The sequence below is a fragment of the Artemia sp. Qi Xiang Cuo genome, chromosome 14 (genome assembly GCF_049724085.1).
Source record: "Artemia sp. Qi Xiang Cuo chromosome 14, ASM4972408v1, whole genome shotgun sequence".
NCBI classification, from domain to species: domain Eukaryota; kingdom Metazoa; phylum Arthropoda; class Branchiopoda; order Anostraca; family Artemiidae; genus Artemia; species Artemia sp. Qi Xiang Cuo.
In genome coordinates this window covers 11,573,847-11,589,712 of record NC_142807.1, presented here as the reverse complement: position 1 = coordinate 11,589,712, position 15,866 = coordinate 11,573,847, and the positions used below count along the sequence as shown (strand labels likewise).

Genomic DNA, 15,866 nt, shown 5'->3' with positions numbered 1-15,866 from the left:
TGAAACCCCTGGTACAATCAAGGTTGCCACCACGGTCGGTTCCTAAAGTGTTGCAATAGCCCAAACTTACGTGCTACACAACGATTTTTGGTGCTACAGTAAAAAACTTACTATACTAATGCTAAAATTGCACTTTTGTGCTACAGGTGTTAACCCTGAGCACGTACCACAGTGCTACACATAGTTAAATAGTGCTAAAAAAAAACTTTTTGCTACATGTGGCAACGCTGGGTATAATATCATTGACTTGTTCTTTGCCTAAGTAGTGTGTTTCAGAGATAGATTGTCCTGGGATTGCACATGTGCAGGTGATGGCAGATTGAGTTGTGCAGAACCACTAGAGTGCAGCTTGTACTGTTGCTATGGTATTCATGTTTCATTATAATAGTAATAACTATACTTTGTGCTGTAGTATAAATATTTTTCATTCTATGAATTAGACTGTCATATGGTTTTTGACTGAATGCTGAAACAGTATGATCTACCCCCGGCCATGAAACAGAAACCAGCACAGCAAATTGTACTGTGAACTTTGGTCCTGTATTCTGAACCTTTTTTTACTCATTTTATCTTATTTCGTTTCTAGACTGAGTCTGCCACATATAAATAGCGTATACGAGTTTAGCACAAAAACAGTGAAATAATATAATGTCAGCAGCTTTCCAGAATGACACAAGTTCCAGGGGTGCTAAGGGGACCCCCCCCCTTCAAAGTTTTCCAGACTGAGTCTGCTACATATAAATAGCGTATACGAGTTTAACAAAAAAACAGTGTAATAATATAATGTCAGCAGCTTTCCGGAATGACAAAGGTTCCAGGGGTGCTAAGGGGACCCCCCCCCCGCCCTTCAATATTTTCTGGTGTTTTCAATCTGTTTAAATTTTTTTTAATTTTGTCAATTTTTGGTACCCTGGCCAAATAGGCCCCCACCCAAGATCCTTCTTAGCTAGTTGGTTTGATTCTGCTTCTTTATTATTTTTTTTTTTTGTCGAGATAGCAAATACCTAGTGACACTATTTTTTATTTGGTTCCCATAATTGTTAGGACATTGTTGAGCTTCCCTGAGAATATTAAGCTAGAATAATAGAAACTGAACAAAAGAATGTTCAGCTTTTCTGGCATAGTAAAAAAAAAACTGGACTGAATATCCGGGATACAAAATTTGAGACACACTTAGTGAAATAAAAAGCTTGAGCCAAATTTTGGAAACAAAACTTTGCACTTCAAATATAAAATTTGTTTTTTCATTTTTATTTTAACTTTGGAATAGCTTTTTAAAGTTGAAGTACCAAAAACTTGCCTGGAAACCTTCAAATGAAAAAATCAGGGATCAAAATAGGGTCTATTCCTCTATTTCTTAACTGACTAGCTATCCAGTTTTTTTTTGTTTATTTTTTTGTGCTCAGGTCCAAATCGTTAAATGGTATGGTCAATATTGCCCTGAGGGCTTAATATGGGTATATTTGTAATCGTCGTATTTTGCATGACTGTGAATTTAGTTAGATCGACCAAAAAAGGAGGCGTCAATGAGGTAATACATTTTTTGGGCCTATGTAGTACTTTTTAATCTTTCAAATAATTTTTGTAGGCCAAGCACCATTCAGAGGAACCTATTCATTTCTGGACTATTCGTAATCAGCAGTTTCAACAAGACTATAAAAAGCTTACCGGATTTTATAAAACCGTGCCTAAGGAAGTTTTCGTTATGTACGAAATCAAACTGGTTGCATTCAACTGCTTGATTATTACTATTCTAAAGAGTAATATTTGATTATAAATGAGAACTACTAGGATTCCACAAACTTAAGGGACTTCTTCTATAAACCGACGAATCGTTTGGATGAAGACAAAGCTGCTCATCCTTTCCGACAGGTGGCAACAACAATTCTAAACACGGAACGAAAAATCTTGTCAAAACTAAGATAAGCCTGCACAATTCAAGCATCGATAGAAATGGGTCAGTTTTATTTAGTATATCTTTACCGCGTTTGTTACTAAATTTCCATTTTTCAGTTTTCATGGTCATTTTCACTTGATTTGAGAAAATTGGCTCCAATGTTTCCCCCCCTCCCCAGGATATTGACGAAATTACGCCGCCACTGTGGCAGATTAACTTTTTTTGGTATACATTTATTATTTTGGTATAAAACTTTTAGGTATCCTGTCTTATCTCACGAGTCATTTGGATTAAAAACTGGGTTTAGTCAATTTGTATGAAAATATTCTATACTTACTATAAACTCTAGTCCTATTCAAGTCTATTTTTATGAAATACAACAAGTTTTAGGGAAACTAAAAAAAGTATCCATGGGAAATTTAAAAAAAATGGATATTTTCACTGAGTTTTGGGGAAATGCATCATTTTAGGAAATAATAAAAACTGGCATGTAAGCTCTTTAGAATTACCTCAGGTTTCTGGTATGTTTTCAGCATGTCTCCTGTATTTTTCTGGTGTCAAAACTTTCCATTGGAAACGAAGGATTTGAGTTTATTCAAATCTGTTTTAAGGATATTCCTCGAGATTTTAATTACTTTTATTGGAAATCCTACGGTACCACAATTTCTCGGAACTTTTTTGGCCACAGTGCAATTAAACTAGAATATTAAGCTGATATCTATATATTTCATTTCTAACGTTTTAGCATGTACAGCATCAACAAAAAATTACCTTAATAACCAAATGTACTAAAAAGGAGCAATCAATGTGTATTGACATATTAATGTTTATTGATATTCATTTCTGAGGGTAACAAGAGTTTTGGATTTCTTAAAGTGAAAAAAGAGAAGTCTCCCGTAAAATTATGTGACTAATTCGTGTGTTCCGCTTCAAAATTAATCTCCATAAGGAATCCGAGATAGAAAAATTCTCTTATATGCTCAATGCTGTTTTCGTCTAGGGATATAGAAGGGAGACTCTGGGAATTGGAATACATCACTTTGGTTTCTTTTGGGTTAATTTTTAATCCATCCATTGCAGAAGAGTATATAAATATGTACATCATCATTTAGGATTTCAGTGGGTCATCCTCAGCAAGGGCAATATCATGAGGATAGTCAAAGTAAGTGACCTTAACACCTTTGTTTGTGGCCCGTACCCTCATCTGCATACCCTCTTAATATACTTTCAAAAGCACTACAAAATCTGAGGGTATTCCATCCTCTTCTAGGATACGCCAGAGAATTTGTCGCTCAACTAAATCGAACGCCGCACTGAAACCGATGAAGATAAGGATCAACGGCAAACCATATCTGTTGGCACCGCTGCAGCAGCAACCTAAGGATAAAAACTTTCCCGGAAACCCACTGTTCGGAAGCCAGTTTGTTCTTTCCTCATCTTTCCTCGGACCTGTTTGAATCTTCTGAGGAGAAGAACTGCCAAAAACTTTGCCGCAGTGTCAGTGAGAGCAATTCCACGGTGGTTCTTACATTCTGACTTGTCACCCTTTTTGAAGATGGGAAGAAAGAATGAAACTTGCCAGTCGAGAGAGGGAGAGAAAGAGAGATCAAAAACGTTTCTTTGCTTTCGATCCTGCCTTCCAGAGTTTATTCCACTCAAGCCAGGTGTCTGTTTAAATTCACATGTTGGTAAAAAGAAGCTGCTTTTCGATGTCAGTATAGCATTATTTGGCATCACTAGTTAACGCCGTAGCATTATTTGAATCACTAGTTTTCATAGGGATGGAATTTCAACTCAACCAAACTTCCAGGGTCTTAGGAGAGGTCTATATCTATTACATTCAGTCCTCTCCAAAATTGTCTCTATTGCATCCTTAATAATAATTCTTTGCCGAAAAACCAATTTAGCCCGTGTTTATATTAATTCCAGAATTTGCTGTTCCAAAACTAATTTTCTCCAGATGAACATAACGTGTCTGGTTTTCGGGTTTAAAAATCTGCTACATAATAAGTATTTTCTCCTCTCCAATTTTGTTTCAATTGCTCCCTCAATAATAATTCTTTGCCCGAAGGCTAAATTAGTCCGTGTCTCAATTAAATCCATTATTACCTCTGTTAAACGGCGCTTAAAGCCTAAAAAAACAAGGCGGTCTTGCTCTGAAAATTCTATGTTTCTTTGCTCTCGATCCTGCCTTCCAGAGTTTGTTCCACTCAAGCCATGTATCTGTGTAAATTCAAATGTTGGTGGAAGATGTTGCTTTTCGATGTCAATACCTGACTCGGTAGGTTCATATCTTTGTTTGTTTTTCATTAATCGAAGTAGATCCAATGAGTTTTGCAATACAACTTGCTGGAAGAGTATCTTCAGGGGAAACTGTTTTATAATTCACCCTGGAAACAGACAATTCTTTTGGTCCTTCCCAATGAAGAAAACAAGCTTCGTAAAATGTATGCATGCGTGACAGTATAACCAGCTTAATGTGAATACCTTGCTTCAAATGTTAAAAAGACAGATCGGAAACTAATATGTCAAGTTGTCTCTTCTTTAAAATATCAAGCTTCTTCCGGTTCATCTCTCTTCTTTGTCTTTTGGCCAAGAATTAGCTGCTTCACCACTTATGATGGAGGTTGGTTGAAACGCAATTTGAATTGAACTGTTGTCTGCATCATGACTAGAAAAAAAAATATATAATCGTAAAAGGATATCTTCCATTGACTTATCCAAGACTTTCCAAGTCTATAGTTCCAAATTCAAATGTTGGCAAAAGATGTTGCTTTTCTATGTCAGTACGTGAATTGACAAGTTCATCTCTTTGTTTTTTCTCATCATCAGTATAAGTGGATGCAATAAGTTTTTCAATACAGCTTGCTAGAAGATCATCATCAGGAGAAACTGTTTCATACTTGGCCCTGCAAAATGGGCAATCTTTTTGATTCCGTTCTCATTGAAAGATACACGTTTTGCAGAATGTATACATGCATGGCAGTTTAACCAGTTTAATGAAAAACTCGCTGCAAGACAGATCTGAATATAATATGTCAAAGTGTTCCTTCTTGAAAATGTCAACATTCTTCTGAAGCATCTCTATTTCTTTGTCTTTTGTCCAAGAATCACTTGCTTCAACACTTGTGCTGGTGGTTGGATGATATCCATTTTCAATCGAAGTTTGGTCTGTATCATCTAGCGGTAAAAAGATGTCTTTTCGTTCTTTTTTCATCATCAGTATAAGTAGATTCAATGAGTTTTTCAATAAAGCTTTCTAGAAGAGTATCTTTACGGGACACTGTTTTATATTTGACCTTGCAACACGGGCAACCCTTTTGGTTCTGTTCCCATTGAAGGATACAAGTATTGCAAAATCTATGCATGCATGGCAGTCTAAAGAGCTTCCTGAATACTTTGCTGCAAATACTAAAAGATAGGTCTGAATTTAATATGTCAAGTTGTCTCTGCAATAAATGTCAAGCTTCTTCCAATTCACAGTCTTCTGTTTGGATGAAACGCAATTTGATTTAAAGTCTTGTCTGCATCATTTCTGGAAAATTGATATATTCGTAAAAGGATTTCGTTCTTTGGCAAAGTCTTCTATTGCTCCCAATAACATATTTGCTCGTCAATCTTCCTTCCCATTGAACTCCTCAAGTTTTTTTTTTAACTATTGATTTCTGATGGTGCTTTCTAACTTTACCTCTATTTACCTTCTTCAAAATATCGAGCTTCTCTCGGTTCATCTCTATTGCTTTGTTTTTTGCTTTCACACTTATTCTGTTGGTTCGATGAAACGCAATTTGATTTGAAGTTTTGTCTGTATCTTGAATTTTTTCCATTGTCTCCTGTCATTGTCGCCAACATTTAAATTTACACAGACACCTGGCTTGAGTGGAATAAATTCTAGAAATGAAGGATATTAATCTTTGTGAGCAATATTATTTTTATGAAAGAAGACTCTGATTACAGCCATGTACACTATTGTTAATTCTTTGTTCACTGGTGAAGATTATAATACCCAACAGGCTGGGTGCTTGGACTCTTCTGTGTTATAAAATCCAGTTTGTTAATATTATACTACCCCTATAGATAGTGAGATCCTCTGACAGGCTCCTGTGGAAAAGGACTCAGTCCCTTGAATTTAATATGCCAAACTTATCAATGAGAGGGTCTCAGCCTGTATAGATGGTTTGTTGTTGAAAGTGGTGTTCCATTACACCTTTTGTACTGACATATTTTTTTCTTCTGATTTGACTAGTTTGTGATTTCTTTAACCAACAGTGAAAACAGGGACCTTAGAGAGTTTCCATAAGAATAGATGCTTTTTTAGGAACCGCTGTGATCTAAGGGACCAATGTACGACCCTTAGGTTCTGCTATTACTGTACTCAAATTGCTACTTCTATGACATAGTAATCTAAAGTCCGTTAATCTACCAGTTATAACAACTTAGAAAGTGTCAAAAGAATGATAGTTGTACTTAAACTTAAAAAAAACACACCAGGCAAAGAGATTCATTTAAAAGGTAAACATATGTTGTTTAATAGAAGGTAAACATTTGAAAGAAACATAAATTTTTCTTTGCAATGAATGACACTACCTTTGAAGCAGCAGTTGACCAATAAGCAATCAAAAATGAGCAATAAAACACATAAAGGACAAAATTGGACAGCATTTGTTAGCTAAAAGTAATAGCCGTACCAGACTCTTTTATAAACATAAAATATACAACAACGAGGGCTACCCTTAAAGCTCGTTAACATTTGAGGTTTTCAAGAAAACTGGTGAACTCAGATAAACAATATAGAGCTTAGGGGATGTTGCATGAATCCTCCTTCTGTGGATCTTGGTTGAGTTTCCCGAATTTCTACTCCAGTAAAAAAAAATACACCAAATGTCAACGCACTTTTCCAGATAAAGCAAAGGTCGCTGGTTGTTTTCTTGTAAAAAGATGGCAGAACACGCGGCTTAATACCCGGCCGCACACATCAATAAGAGGATTAAGCATAAATACAGAACCGAAACGGCATATCCAGAATTTTTGGTTCGGAGGGGGGGGGAGAAGAATAAAAAGAAACCGTGCCCCTTCCCAGATACTATCTTGAGCACCAATGGATGCTAACATTAAGTGTGAGATTCAAACTTTTTTTTCATAAGAGCGTGACTATTAGAATGTAAGGTGGACTTCTTGTAAGGATGTCCTAGGAGTAATCTTGAAAATTTTGAAAGGTAAAAAAATTAATTTTTTTTTTTCATTCTAAGAGGAACAAAAGATGAAAATATATAAAATGCACTGGAATTGAAACCAAAAAAAAAAAAATTAACCTAGACAAATTACACTTAAAACACGGTCTTAGAGACATCAAAACCAATACTAAGAGCTATCTGTTAACCACTTATATGAGCACACATAATTGTCCTCCATATCCTCAATCATGTCACCAGGCCTTAACATGCCAGGAATGGCTGCATGTAGTTTCTTCTTTTCCTCTTGGGCCTGTTTGCACAATAATTCTCTTTCCTCTAGAGACAAGTTACTGACATCATCCCCAGAAAATCCTCTGATTTGCACCAACATCTTCTTCAGATGCTCTCTGAAAAAATAAGGTGTTATCAAAACATTTTTGGCTTAGATATATTTAAGACAATACAAATTTTTTTTGGCAAACACAACAGAAACCGCATATTATTTTTGTAGATGACTCCATGATTTTCAACAGTTGTAATACATTTTTGCCATTTTATTTTATATGAAATGCCCCCTCCTCTCCCTCACAAACACACACTAAAACACTCCTACCACACAGGACATTTGAATTAGTTTGGAACATTTGAAGAGACAAATATTGAAGGATTTATGAAGTAAAATCCATGTCCATCCTATTTTGAAGTCATGTGACATCATACAATGATTTCGTAATTAGATGACACAAACAGCCTTCAATGTATTATAATTATTTTTTTCCCTGATTACTTTGTATGGAAGGAATAGTCGCAAAAACTTGAAACTGGCTCATCTGATTGAAAATTAGATTTTCTAGTGTTTTTTTAAGAACTAAAAGTAATTGGAAGGGCAACAATACTTCAATGTGCCTCCCACGTCTAATTGGCTTGCAACTTACAGGGCAGATAGACCTCAAGGGAAACAACAATGTTTCCCTTCCCAATGTTTCCCAACAATGTTTCCCAACAATGTACTTTGCATATAAACCAGACAGATACAATTGCAATATACACGGTTCTTCATATTTTGACAAAAGTATCGTCTTTATGAAATTAAATAAAAACAAAACAAGTTTTTATTAACTAAAAGTAAGGAGCAACATTAAAACTTATAACGAACAGCAATTATTCCGAATATGAAAGGGGCTATCTCCTCCTCAACGCCTCGCTCTTTACGCTAAAGTTTGTTATTGTTTTAAAAAGTAGTGGTGAAAAACAGTCAAATTTTAGCGTAAAGAGCAAGGCTTTAAGCAAGGGACAGTCCCTTTCATATACTGAATAATTGCTGTTCGATTTAATTTTTAATGTCGCTCCTTACTTTCAGTTAAAAAAAAACTGGTTTTTTTTATTTAATTTCTGAACGTTTTTCAACTAATGCAGGTTTGATTTTGGCTCGCCGTGCATCAACAATTAAAACACAATTTGCATATTAATTTTGGCAGTTATTCCGGATACGAAGGGTTGCCCCCTCCTCAATACCTTGCTCTTTATGATAGAGCTTGTTGCATTTTTAAAACACTCTCCTATTCTAATTAAACAGCCCCTGTGTTTCAATTTTTGTAAACAGTCCAACTTTAGTGCAAAGAATAAGTTATTGAGGAGGGGGCAACCCTTCACATATGGCATAATTTCTGTTCGTTTTTCAAATAGTGCCAGTAAATCTGGCTCACCCTCTATGAAATATACAACTCCTCCTCACGGAAAACTCCTCGGTGGAAATTTCATCCAACGTAGTGCACCCCCCCCCCCGTCAAATTCCCTCCAGACAGTTCGTTTCTTGCTGAGAATCGCCCCTTCTCTGTAAAATTGCTTGTGGACGATTCATCCTGAAAAATTCTCGTTAGCATTTTTTCATTGGAATAGCTAAGACTGTAATCTCTGATCGGTTTCTCGATCACTCCAGAAATGCCCCCTTCCGTGGAAAATTTTTTCCAGAAAATAAAACACATGGAAAAAGCCCCCGGGTAATCCCCCCGGAACATCTCCATATAAAAAATCTGGCTAAGAGAATGTAAGACAATTAAATAGAATTTCGTATAGTAAATCTTTTAAAACACCCCAGTGAAACATTTCTCCTAGAATATTCACTCATCAGAAATTTCTGTTGCAAAGGAAGATTCTCCCCTTGGAAATCCACCCCAAGCCCACCCCCCCCCCCAAAAAAAAATGCTGTATACTTTCCAATGATAAATATTATATGTAAACAAAGCGGGCAAACTTCACAACTTGCAGCCCTTCCCCAGGGACCGGTGGCGGGTCATTTTACACCTAAAGACTTAGCTATTAGATTTTTCAACTCTGCTGAACAAAACGGCTATCTCAAAATTTTGATCAGGTCACTTTGGGAAACATATGAGTGTGGGAAGGGGCCTAGGGCCCTTCAATATTCTGGGGCACTTAAAAAGGGCCCTAGAAATTTTGATTTCCTTTCGAATGAGCGGTCTCGCAATATTTTAGGACCACTGGGTCGATACGATCACCCCTGGAAAAAAAAAGAAACAAACAACCGCTTTTTTGAAAATAAGGCAAATATTCTGAGGCTTGTAACTTTTGATGGGTCCCACTAAAATTGATGATATTTATATATTTGAAATCAGCATAAAAATCCGATTCTTTGGATGTATCTATTGATATCAAAATTGGTATCCATTTTTTAGAGTTTTGGTTACTATTGAGCTTACTCCTTACTTACAGCTCGCTACCAAAAACTGTTTGATGAGAATAGACCATTTCAAATGCAATTTCCCAATTGCTATAAGATTCTTACATCATTTGTGGCCAAGAATTTTATTCTTAAGTTGAACGGAACGCATACACTATACAGGTTCAGTTGGATTTTGAAATTGATAGTCAACAGATTGTTGCAACAGCTGAATTGTAATTTTGTAGAATTTTGTTTTCTTTTGCTATTTTTGATACATTTTCTTAATGTTTAATACCCAATTATTGAACGCCTTCCAGATTAAAGAAAATGCAATCTTATTTCAGAAATCCCCCCCCCCCCCAAGAAAAAAAGCCTCCTAATGAGACAAAATTTGGTTATAAACTATGTAAAAGGTTGGAGAATTGAAGATGGAAACGGAAGTGACCCCAAAATATGATTCACCAAAAAAATTGCATGTTATTATGCCTATAGAGGGGGGGGGTATAGGGCTATCATTTTAAAATGATAATGCCTGACTTTCTTTTAATTGAAAGCAGGGATTCCTAAAAGCTTTTTTTTTTTTAATTAAAGAAGAGATGGAAAAAAAAGATTTAAAATTCTCTGGGAAACCATAGAAATATTTTGATAGACCCAGGGCCCCCCCATTGGGACTTGTTCATTGTCTTGGGTATTTTGGATTTCTTATAGGCTACTGGCCTAATTTGGCTTTTATGTGTGCTCCCTTTTAATTAGATTCCAATGATCTTATTGAATGCCATGGCGAATCTATTATTTCAACTATTATACAAGGGTTCTGAAACGCCACAGCCATTTTATTTCTACCAGACTTCATCTTCTCTTGATAAATAACAGAGAAGACCAGCATCCAGCCAGCGACTTGCAAAGTTTTTAACTCATGATAGGCCCGAATCTGTGGTAAATTCAAGATGGGATTTAAGAAAGACTGATGAAAACATTAATGTTTGTGGTCAATATTGATCGCGCCGGCGGCGGCGCGAAAAAATCATCGGCGGCGTGCCGCCGCTGCCGGCCTTCACTTTTCAGCGCGGCACCGGGGTCTATTCGCAGTCATGTCAGTAGGGTTTTAGGGGCCATACAAAAGTGGAACCAATAGTCGGCAATAGGTATAGTGCAAAACTTATTGAGAGCCCCTGCCTGATAAAATTACATCCTTAAGAAAAAAATGGAGTGAAGTGACAAAAAAGGCAAATGACTTTCTGTTTATTGAATATATTGGACCACAAAACCCCCTTGAAACTGCAAATCACTGTAGATAACACTAAACATTGAGCCACAACTGCTTTAAATCGAGAAGGTAGATAGATAGACAGAAAGAGAGAGAGAGAGAGAGAGAGAGAGAGAGAGAGAGAGAGAGATAGAGAGAACAACGGCTGGAAGGAATGATTATTTTGTCAAGCCATTTTTAATCTTTCAAGTTAATGATTTAGCAAAAAAATAAAAAAATAATAGGTCAACTACAATTATATCAAAAACATACAATCAATTCTACTGGCAAAACAAACACCTGACAAGATAGAAAATTACTTGCAATCCGCTTAAGCTATTAGTTGTTCCACTCAACTACAAGTAGAGGAAGGCCTGCAGGAAGGATGTTTATCATATCACCTAAAGATCAACAAGCTTCAAAAATAATAGCTCTAAGAAATGTGAAACGTGACAACAAGAGGGAGCATCTAAAAAGGGTAAGTTGGGTCGGGTACCTAGTTGTTTACTAGTTGGGTTGGGTAAGTAAAACTTGTAGCATAAAAACTTGAGAAGGACAACTGTTTCATTTTTAATGTTAAACCATCTGAAATCTGACTGACTGAAGTGTATTTAAGAAATTCTCAGTCAAAACATCTAGTACTAAGCCTCCAGGGATGCAAAGCCCCCCCCCAGGTTAAGGATTGTAAATGATACAATTTACCCTTTTTTCATATGCAGAGTTTATCATAACGAAAAAGGTTGAATTTTTTATTCTAGGTGGGTTAGGTTCTTAAATACACTTCAGTCAATCCGATTCCAGATGGTTGAACATTAAAACTGAAACAATTGTCTTACTCAAGTTGGCATTCACAAATTTTATATTATAATAGTCATAAGCAATACAATGAGGCTACCTGACTAAAGAGGGCTTAGTGTATTATTTATCTATCCCCCACCCCCTCCCGATCAATTTATATGAAATTAGTTGTTGCAGAAACTACATAGTTGTCACAGAAACTAAATAAATGTAAATCGCATGTTCTAGGGCCTTTTTTAAGAGTCAAAAGCTATTGCTGAGCAACCAACCAGACTCCCTCCAACACTTCTTTTAGATACTCTCCCCCCAAAACACATCCAATCAGAATTTTGAGAAACTACCACAAACAGGGGTAGGACTAACCTTCCAGCTCTGCTTTCTATAGACAAGAACATCATTTGCGCTTTACTGAATACAAAATGTATTTTAAATATTCTTTTTTATGATGCTAATAAATCCAAATTGCAGAGACTTTCTTGAATAAATTACAATGTGCATTAAATTATCAATCTACATTTTGCTACTTCTTCTCAGCAATCTTGGTCAATTTTGTGATTTTCCTTTTGTTTTGTTTTAATGTAATGACAAATAAAAATACACTACTCGAAAAAGAAAGCATTTTCAGTAAAGCCAAAATGACGTTATTGTCTTTAGAAGGCATAGGGGGTGTCAGCCCTACTCCAATTTGCGGTAATTTCTTTCTGTTTTTAAGCATTGCTCAATAGTCTATCATAATTTCCTTTCCTTTTGAATATTGCTTATTTATTGAAAATATTTGTGTGTGTTTTACACTTGAATTACTGTTTCAATTAATTTACGCTCATCTTGGACTTCCTATCCGTTCTGCGAGAGGGATTTGGCTTTAACTTAAATTTTACTTGAAAAACTTTATAGATGGCGTTTATGACTTTCAACTATAAGGAAAGGAATTTTAGTACACAAGGATCGTTTAAAAAGTATAGGATCGTGTAAAACAGAAACACAAGACCTGAAAACACAAGAAAATGAAACTATTTATGAGAAAAAGCTGGATAAGAGTGTCAAACATACCAAGACTTAATGGAGCATCATTTAACAATTTAGAACATTAAATGTTTGAATAATATATGTTACTGAATACATCAAAGTTAACACATCTATTACAGAAAGGCTAGGAAAAATACAGCAGAAATTTAAGATAATGTTAATAGATAACTTTTATCAAGAATACTGCCAACACAGCCATGAAAAATTACAGAATGGTTGCAAAAACTAGAATATATTAATATTGTTATTTCTTTTACCCACTCTTTACAATAATAAAAAACGTAGAGTAACAAAAAAAAACTTGCATCTGAAAAAACCTGATAAGGAAGCAATAAAAAAGAATCCATGAGAGGGATAGTGAAGCCATACAAAGGAGAGTACTAGAAGTTTTGGTAAAAGAAAGAAATTCACATTAATCTATGTAAAGACCTATATCCAAAAAAAGAAGTGGAAACACGAGAAACCATGTAAGATAGACCCGTTTTAGTACAGCTTATAAGAAGCAGGTCATCAGCATAGGCGAGACATGATACATCAGAAAAACCAGAGATATAGGTAGCCAATATCTTTGCCACAGCTCCTGAAATACGTAATTTAAATAGGGTTACAAGCACTACAGTGGCGTCAATTCAAGACCCTTTAAGGGAAGGTGGTAAAATTTATTCAAAAGAATCTGGGGGAAAATAAAAAGTTGGTTGTTATCTCATTTTTCCAATAAAAACACAAAAAGGGGCATTTTTAATGAAAATATCCCCAAAAAAGGTATTTTACAAATCTAAGGATAGGGCATGTTTACCACTTCAATTGACACCATTGACTAAAAATTAAGATAAAAGCTTATAAAAAAATACCTGAGGCATGTGTAGAATCAAACGCCACACAGAAGACATGCTCCATTACTTCAAAGAAATAGGACTTATAAAAACCCTCAGCATGACAAGTTTCACTATTGGCAAAGTTCAAAAGCATTTGATTTAGTATTGTAAGGCCAGTGTCTGCAACATTCCTCATTGTGTGTTTAATGGCCCAAAAAATACTATCAAGAACTAATTTAAATTGTTGTGGAGTGAGATGAGTCAAAACACTAAAACAATATTCGTTGATAGACTGCAGCATCAGATAAAAACTTGTTCTATGTTCTGGAAATTCTTCAAAGTCTTTACCAATCTTTCTATAAGTACACACAAATAGTTCTTGAAATATGTTTGAATTAAAAGAAGGCGAGAATTCCCAAGAGCCTTTACAACTGTCGAAAAAGTGCTCAGGACACAGGGTTCTCGATCAGCTAGATCTTGACACTGCTTGTATTCTTCAACAAAAGCTTTCAAAAGTGACGGAATCCAATTATTAAGATCTTGATTTGACCCATGACAGTTAGACACCCAACCAGATATTATCTTTAATATTTCTTGTTTAATTATCCTCATTTTCTCTATAATGACTGGTCTGGGTTCTCCTTCAGGTAGATTTTTAATGGTTTCCCTAATATTCCTACTTCAGGTAGATTGTGGACAGGTTTTGGTACATTCTTGACAGTTGACTTGTAAATTTAATACCAAATATGGTGCAAGATCTGGTATTGATTTTTAAAATCTGAACAATTCTTTCAAGAATTGAAGGTTCTTTGAGCACATCAAAATTTTTGGATACTTGTAGTACAATGTTATCCCATTCTTCATTAGAGAGAAACAAGTATGCAATCATGACATTGATTTGTACCATTCTCTGTTCGTTTTCAGACAACATAGGGCTAGTCTGCACCTCATCAATCATTGCAGCTATCAAAAATCCTATTGCTTCATAAAATCTTAGATGTTGGCGTGACTGTAAATCACATATTAAACTATTAATTTAATTGAGAATGTACGAAAGAGACACTTCGTCTTCTCTAACATAGATATTCACAAAATGTTTCCCATTATTTTTAGCAATTTTTGCAAATCTGTCACATGCCATATCTCGGACACCAGCATGCGGGAAATGGAAACCCTTGAACAGTTCAAGGACGAACTCTTTCAATTCCTTCAAATCCTCACTTAGAAAGCGAGTATCCTGTCTTACTATATACATAGAATATAGCGCACAAGTAACTTCACTATCTTCATCGTCTTTTTTCTCTCTAAATCTAATTAGCGATTCCATGAACGAATGCAAGAATCGTTTAGAATCTCCTTCGTGCATAGCTCCAGAAATGCAACCAATAACACGACAAAGATGTTTCAACAACTCTTTTTGGGGATTGTCTGATTTGTTAATGATTAATTCAAATCTTTCAGTCACAATTTTGGCTGTGCTGTTAACATCTAAATGTGTTAGATATACAAGGGTTTCTCTAATTTTTGGATCCCAGGAGATTCTGTGTATTAAAATTAGAAGAATTTCTTTTATCATTGGTCTATACAATAGCAGTCTCTGTGGGTTGACGTAACAATATGTAAAACTGTTCAAATATCGGTTTTTACAGAGTTCCAATAACATCGAATTCCAATACTCCAAACATAGGTTAAAGATCTCAATATCTTCAAATTTAGAGTTCCTTCTGGCATAGTCTAAGTCATTAGTTAGAGGGTCATTTAACTTTCTTTCTTCCAAAAGTTTTCCATAGTTTTTCAAAAATGTACAAAAAAAACTGCCATATTTTTTATGAATTTCTGTTCAGGTTCTGGGCCAGCAGCATAGGCCTCATCGACATTTGTATTAGGTGGTAAAATTGTGGTAAAAAAATGAGGTGGTAAAAAAAACCAAGTTCAAGAATCCAATTCAACAAGACTCTAGGAAGTGTTTCGAGGATGGCAGCAACAAGGGCTGGACTTTGTGATCCTTCTAATACTTCGGCAAACAAATGAAAAATCTGGCAAAATTCCGAAAAGACAGCATCTTTTAAAGGTTTTGCTTTGGTTTGAGTCATTTGCCCAGATTCATTTAAAAGTTTCAAAATTTTTATAGCGTTCAAACAAATGCTGTCATTTGATTTTGACGCAAGAACTATTTCAGGCATAAAATATTCCCAATGCTTTGGCCATTCTCTCTTTAATATTTGGACAA

The 15,866-nt window shown here is 35.5% G+C and overlaps 1 pseudogene across 1 annotated transcript; it reads right to left on the bottom strand.

Moving 5' to 3' along the window:
* Window positions 1-6,972: 6,972 nt before the first annotated feature.
* Window positions 6,973-15,682, bottom strand: LOC148944127 (exportin-1-like; annotated as a pseudogene). The gene is made up of 2 exons (XR_016142856.1): window positions 13,673-15,682; window positions 6,973-7,478 (listed from the first exon to the last, which is right to left on the bottom strand). The product of XR_016142856.1 is annotated as an exportin-1-like (transcript).
* Between the last annotated feature and the right edge of the window lie 184 nt (window positions 15,683-15,866).